Source organism: Macrobrachium rosenbergii, chromosome 47 (genome assembly GCF_040412425.1).
Source record: "Macrobrachium rosenbergii isolate ZJJX-2024 chromosome 47, ASM4041242v1, whole genome shotgun sequence".
NCBI classification, from domain to species: domain Eukaryota; kingdom Metazoa; phylum Arthropoda; class Malacostraca; order Decapoda; family Palaemonidae; genus Macrobrachium; species Macrobrachium rosenbergii.
The window spans coordinates 18,803,526-18,811,025 of record NC_089787.1 but is presented as its reverse complement, the minus strand read 5'-3'; the positions used below and the strand labels follow the sequence as shown (position 1 = coordinate 18,811,025).

The 7,500-nt window shown below is 29.9% G+C and overlaps 1 protein-coding gene across 16 annotated transcripts in view; it reads left to right on the top strand.

Annotated features, from left to right (window-relative positions):
- The window catches only part of LOC136830582 (innexin inx2-like), a 316,948-nt gene that overhangs the window by 232,235 nt on the left and 77,213 nt on the right, over positions 1-7,500 (top strand). The gene's annotated exons all lie outside the window — the stretch shown is intronic.

Here is a 7,500-nt window from a genome sequence, read left to right as displayed (position 1 = left end):
GAAATAGTTACTATCTGCAGTCGTGAAATATTACGTGGATGCGTGTGAGATACCTTCCAGAACAGTGAGATAGTCGGTGATAACGTAAACGCGTCGATTTCCGTCGGAAATAGTGAAATAGTCAGAATCTCGAATTCTGGAAGAGTACCTGAACGGCTGACATGCTTCAAAAACTCTTGAAATAGTATTTGCAGTAGTTAAAATAGTAAGAATGAAATCGCGAAGTGATTAGCATCTGCAATAGTGGAATAGTTATTTGAAGTGATATAGGACTCAGGGAATTTGATAGTATCTCAAATAGTAAGATGTTTAGTTTTAGTGAAATGGTCGACGATGCGGGTAGTGAGATAGTTGTTTAGGCAAATAGTCTCTGTCATGACGCGGCCAATACCAGAAATATTGACGTGGCGTGGATTCGAAAAATTGAGATAGTCGGTTACTGAAATCGTTAAATAGTCAAATAGTCACTATTTGAGACGAGAGAGAAATGCCTTTGAATGCATGAATAGATTTGACGTGAAATTTGCATGACAGAATTTTCTGTATTACAGTCCAAGATTTTTTTTTTTTTCGAAAATTTCGTATGCCTTGCAACTAAAAGCGTATAGCTTTAATGTTCCCCATCTCTCTCTCTCTCTCTCTCTCTCTCTCTCTCTCTCTCTCTCTCTCTCTCTCATACATATCTGTGTGGGCGCGTGTGTGTGTGAGTGCATAAATAATGTAACATTCACCAACATTAGCGCGGACCTCACGCGGAAATACGAAAAGATTCCTTCGTGAGACTTAGTATCATTGCATTATTCACATCATACATTTTACGAAGTGGTGTAATACGTTCATGGTTATTAAGTCTCTTCGTTATTTATCATGTTATTTTAGCTTTTCGTTATTAACAAATGCAGTGAGTTCGTTCCTTTTGTTATCTGAATTTTCTTTTCGTTAAGAATTTGGTGTTTTTTCGTAAATGTGAATTTTAAATTTTGTCCCAAATTTCCTCATTTTCTTACAGAATCATTTTTATACTGTTTTTTTTTTCTATTTAGTTCCTTCTGCCATTCGTCAGACATTATGCAAGTTCCTTTTAAGACTTTTAATAGTGCTTTGAAATCGAAAATTCAAAATCTTCGACTGTTTTGATATTTTTTTTTTAATTTCAGCTCAGACATTTTTGTAAACCAAACCTGAATAGCTTTCGTTCGTGTTCTGATAATGGTTACCATGTGATTCCTCGTTGGAATAAACGAGGACGCCTAAGCTTCATATTAATAAATCAAGTCCAGGAAATTCTGGGATCTTTGTACTTGAATTTTGTGGGCGCAAAAATTTATCATCTATATTCAGAAAAAATTATTTTCTGTATATTTAATATTATTTCAAGTTCTGATTTCTAAACTCCGGTCATTGTAACGTCAGTATACAAACTAATGAGTTCTGTGTTAATGTATTCATTTCGAGGAGTCATAATATTCCTAGCACATTAAAATTCCCAGTCTCTTTTGAAAAATAAAAGGAATATTTTATTAAATTCCCAGTTTCTATTTACAACAAGGAAATTTTTTATTAAATCCCAGTTTCTTTTGAAAAAAAAGGAGTGTTTTATCAAATTCCTAGTTTCTTTGGAAAAAAGGGAATATTTTATTATATTCCTAGTTTCTTTTGAAAACAAGGAATATTTTATTAAATTTCTAGTTTCTTTTGAAAAAAGGAATATTTTATTAAATTCCCAGTTTCTCTTCAAAAAAGGAATATTTTATCATATTCCCAGTTTCTTTTTAAAAAAAAGAATATTTGATTAAATTCCGAGTTTTTGAAAACAAGGAATATTTTATTAAAATCCCAGTTCCATTTGGAAAAAAGGAATATTTTATTAAATTCCCAGTTTCTTTTTAAAAAAAGGAATATTTTATTATATTCCCAGTTTCTTTAAAAAGGAATATTTTATTAAATTCCCATTTCCTTTTGAAAACAATGAATATTTTATTAAAAATTCCTAGGTTCTTTTGGAAAAAAGGAATATTTTATTATATTCCCAGTTTCTTTTGAAAAAGGAATATTTTATTAAATTCCCAGTTACTATTGAAAAAAAGGAATATTTTATTAAATTCCCAGTCTTTTTGAAAGAAAAGGAGTATTTTATCGGCATTCAAAATTTCACTATTGTTTTCGAATATATCTGGTGTTGCTTACAAGCCAAAAGAATGTTTTAACAAGTAATGAACTCGATATTAAACACACTAAAAACCTAAATTATTTCAGATAGCTCTGCTGTTTGTTTTCAAAGAAACTAACTTCTTATTCAAACGCTAAAAACAGTTATTTCAGGTAGATCTTTTGTGTCTTAGAGAGAAGATATTTTAACGCGTACCTGACTCGTTCTTATCACGTTTCAAATTCAAAATTTCTTTCAAATTATTTGTGCTTCTTCTTATAAGAGAAAGTCCTTAATATATAATTATCCCAATATCTTATCAGAATTTCGTTATTGAGTTCAAAGAATATCTTGACTTTAAAAGAAATAGTATTCTATCATGTAGCTAAGTGGTCACATATGCGATTCCTAATTTCTTAGTATTTTAATGTCGTTTACTTGAGGCCAAAACTATTAGTTGATGATATTCTGACAAACAACGATGTAATGATAAATGGAAAAATATGTCAGTGAAGATTTCAGTGTCAAAGAAAAATTAAAATACTAATTGTTAATCTGAACACTTCAGAAATCAAAACAGGAATTTTTACAATTAAATTTCGAAATTGAAACGGGAACGCCCGGGAAGAAAGCGTTCTCTCCAAACATTTGAACATGACTGAAGGAAAGAATCAGTTTATTTATCATTGTTCTTTTCAATTTTTTTTATATTTTATCAATATTAATGTTTTCCTGCAGAATATTCGTCTTTTTTTGTGAAAATTCCATTTTCCTGATTTCGCGATGTTAATTATTGAACAGTTCATGTTCATTTATCTTTATATGTTCATTAACCATTTCCTTAAGTATTCTTCATTTTCTGTTGGTAAATTGATTGTTCCATAAACTGACATTTTGTTCCACAAATGATAAATTTATAAGTTAATATAACCAAGCAATTGTCATAACTACAATGCCTCTTAACTTCTCATAACTTGCTGTTGTTACAGTGACGTATGTATCTGGTGAAGAAAAAAAAAGGGACAAGTAGATTCTTTTAAAGTGTATGTATGTGTATGTGTGTGTATATGTGTGTTCTTTAAACTGTTCGTAAATTGTCAATCCAAAATTTAGATTTATCACTGAAGTCGACTAGACTTAAAGTGACATGATGACGTAATCTGAATTGAGTCCCAGATTCTGATATACTGTATATATTTATATATATATATATATATATATATATATATATATATATATATATATATATATATATATATATATATATATATATACACGTATATATATATATATATATATATATATTACAGGGAATATGTGAAATCCCGAGGGAATTTGTGAAATGAGCAACTCGCTTAGGAACGTTTGATCCCTAGGGCTAGTACTAAACATGGCGGAACAGTGATTCATCCGCACTGTTTCGCCTTGTTTAGTACTAACCCCTGGAGGCTTAAGTGTATTTCGCCGTGTTCGGATATTAACCCCTGGGAGATCAAATGACCCTAAGTGCATTTGATCCCCAGGGGCTAGTACTAAACACAGCGAAACAGATTTGACGCCCCGGGGGCTAGTACTAACGAGGCAAAACACATTTGACCCCACATGGGCTAGTACTAAACGAGCTCCTAAGCGAGTTGCTCATTTCACTAATTCCTCGGGATTTCATTACATATTCCCTGTAACATATATATATATATATATATATATATATATATATATATATATATATATATATATATATATATATATATATATATATATATATATATATATATATACAGTATATATATATATATATATATATATATATATATATATAAATATATATATATATATATATATATATATATATATATATAAATAGCAAAGTACAACAACTTCACTGCGTATATATATTCATATTACTTGTAATAGCCCTCAATAAGCAGGAATGGTTTAGATTCCAGATTCTTTAATTCACAAAGTACAAGCTTATGCCACCTGAAGAAGAAGAGTATGTATTTGAAAGCTTGTACTTTATAAATTTAAGAATCTACTGTGTGTGTATATATATATATATATATATATATATATATATATATATATATATATATATATATATATATTTATGTATATATATATATATATATATATATATATATATATATATATATATATATATATATATATATATATATATATATATATATATATATATATATATATATATATATATATATATATATATATATATATATATATAATATATGACTATTCATTCAGTTTTGAAGTTATATTTTTCTTATATTTTTTATATTTTTTCCATTCCTTACTGTAAAACGACATTTGTTTAAATTTAACTGTGGTTAAGCAACGTACAATTTACGATGATTGACGCATACTGTGAAATTCATTTTTGAATGTCATTATAGTAAGGCATTGTGTCCTAAATTTATTATATAAATAAAACGTCAAGTTTGAAATTCAGTGCAGCAGCTGATTTTGACGGTTTGAAATACGTTTTCGAATTCATCAGAATATGAATATTATACTTTTTCAAGGAAAAATATCATTATTCACATCATTTTATTTTTGTCAGTTTATAATGCATCACTGCGTCCATTTAAGCCAAAACTGTCACCTATCACAGACCACGTAAGCCTCACGTATAGAATTTCACCAACATCAGAAACCAAACCAAATTTGCGATATTTTTTGTCAGCTTATAAAGACGAATTAATTAACGAAGTATCTTTTAGCTATTTCTTTTGGTCAGATCAGATCTGTCACAATCTGTCAAGGAATTGTAGTTTTTTTTATAGTGTCTTTTTGTCGTTCAACCCTCATTTGCATTAAGTACGTCAATATCTTTCGTCATTTGCAATTCAAACTTCATTTTCCACAGTTTTGGGACGAAATACCACATACTCAAATAGAATTCATAGTCATACTTTTCGTTATTTTCATTTCAAACTCTTTTTTTTTTTTTTTTTTGTCGCAGCTAGGCACCGTTACTGTCGTGCGAGATTAATTTGTCGATGTATAGAATTTTTCATTCGAATTAGCGTCCGCTGTTAGTGACATTTTGCCGACTCGTATCTCGCAGGTTTGTCAATTATTTGCCAGACTCATAATACATATATGTCGCAGTTTTGTCAACTGTTTACTAAACTCAAAATACATATATGTCGCAGTTTTGTCAACTGTTTACCAAACTCAAAATACATATATGTCGCAGTTTTGTCGACTATTTACCAGACTCAAAATACATATATGTCGGAGTTTTGTCAACTGTTTACCAAAATCAAAATACATATATGTCGCAGTTTTGTCAACTGTTTACCAAACTCAAAATACATATATGTCGCAGTTTTGTCAACTGTTTACTAAACTCAAAATACATATATATCGCAGTTTTGTCAACTGTTTACCAAACTCAAAATACATATATGTCGCAGTTTTGTCAACTGTTTACTAAACTCAAAATACATATATATCGCAGTTTTGTCGACTATTTGCCTTACTCGATGTACATATATGTCGCAGTTTTGTCAACTCTTTACCAAACTCAAAATTAATAGATGTAGTTTTTTAATTCTTTACCAAACTCAAAATACATATAGGCTATCGTAGTTTTGCAGTTTTTTAACTCTTTACTAAACTCAAAATAAATATAAGTCGCAGTTTTGTCAGCCTTTACCAAACTCAAATTACTAATATACCTCAGTTTTGTAAACTCAAAACCATTCTTTGTTTCCATAACTCAGGCTGAACTCATTCACGAAGCCATACTCAACTCAGATGCTTTATTTACAGTCTTGCTTTATCAAATGCAAACTCAATTTATTAGCAGCCAGTTGACTGGTTCAAGCACTTTTTACCTAACTCAGACACAATTCAGATTTATGTCATTATTATTATTATCATTATTATTATTATGATTATTATTGGACTTTAACTTTTAACTTTATTATTATTATTATTATTATTATTATTATTATTATTATTATTATTATTATTATTATTATTAAATGAAATTGCTGCATCAGCTGCATTCAATTTGTATAGAGTCTTCTCTATTTTTCTAATTATTGCTTTTTCTCTGTTACTGCATCGGGCGAGTAGACTTTATGCAAATTAAATGCAGCAATTTCATTTAACATTACCTGCTTCAAAGAGGGTTTTCTCCAGATATTATTATTATTATTATTATTATTATTATTATTATTATTATTATTATTATTATTATTATTATTATAAAACTCATAGTAGGATGAGTCTTGGAATTGAGAAACCAATCCACAGTTATGTATATGTACATATATTTAAAGATAAATTTGTACAGAAAGTTTTTGGAAATCTGTTCGATTCCTCTGTTCAACTGAACAGTTTCCAGAAAGTTTTCTGTACAGGTTTATCTTTAAATATTTGTACATATACATAAATGAGGATTTGTTTCTCGATTATTATTATTATTATTATTATTATTATTATTATTATTATTATTATTATTATTATTATTATTATTATTATTATTGAATCGTCTTTATACATTTCTAAGTAGAACAGGAAATTGAATAACTGTGATAATACGCATTCACATGTATGCCTACAAGCAACAGCAGTCGCATCGTATGTGTGTATGTGTTTGTATGTGTTTATCTGTGTCCGTGTGTTAGTCTGTGCATGTGTGAATGTGTCAGCGTGTGTATGTATGCGTCTGCGGCGATGCATTCTCTGACCCGGAAAGTTCCACCGATAATTTCACGAACATTTGCGCCCTTCCCAAAAAAAAAAAGAAAAAAAAAATTACCGGGTGCTCGTTCAACCATGCTGAAAGCGAGGCGGAAAACTGCATCGGTTTTGCCCCCGTTGTAAAGAACGGGTTGGATTCCCGTTTCCGCTGTGTGTGTGTGTGTGTGTGTACGTCCGTCACAACGACATGTTAATGCGAATGACGCCAAGAATAATGAGAATAATGAGGAGTATTGGGCGGTAGCTTGTCCTCTTCAACTCCGTCTGGGAGCGTGAGAAAGAATATATTTTGGGCCTAATCGTCTCTGGGAACAAATTATGCTTATTATTTTTTTTCTTGTTATTATCATACGTGCATACATCAAGACTGGTGAAGACGAAAGTTTACAGGTTTATTATCATGATGATGATTATATTGTCCATATTTTTCAAGCGGTTAGAGGTCGAAAAAGGCACTTGACTTGCCCAGACCAACAGAAGACCAGAGAAGTTATGCAGAGTCACTGAATCTTGTTATCTTGTTATGAATTTCCCTTCGCATGTTTTAACTGGCGTCACAGCGCGAGAGGATAACGATCTCGAGTTATGAGTCATGGATGTTGAGAGAGAGTGAGTCT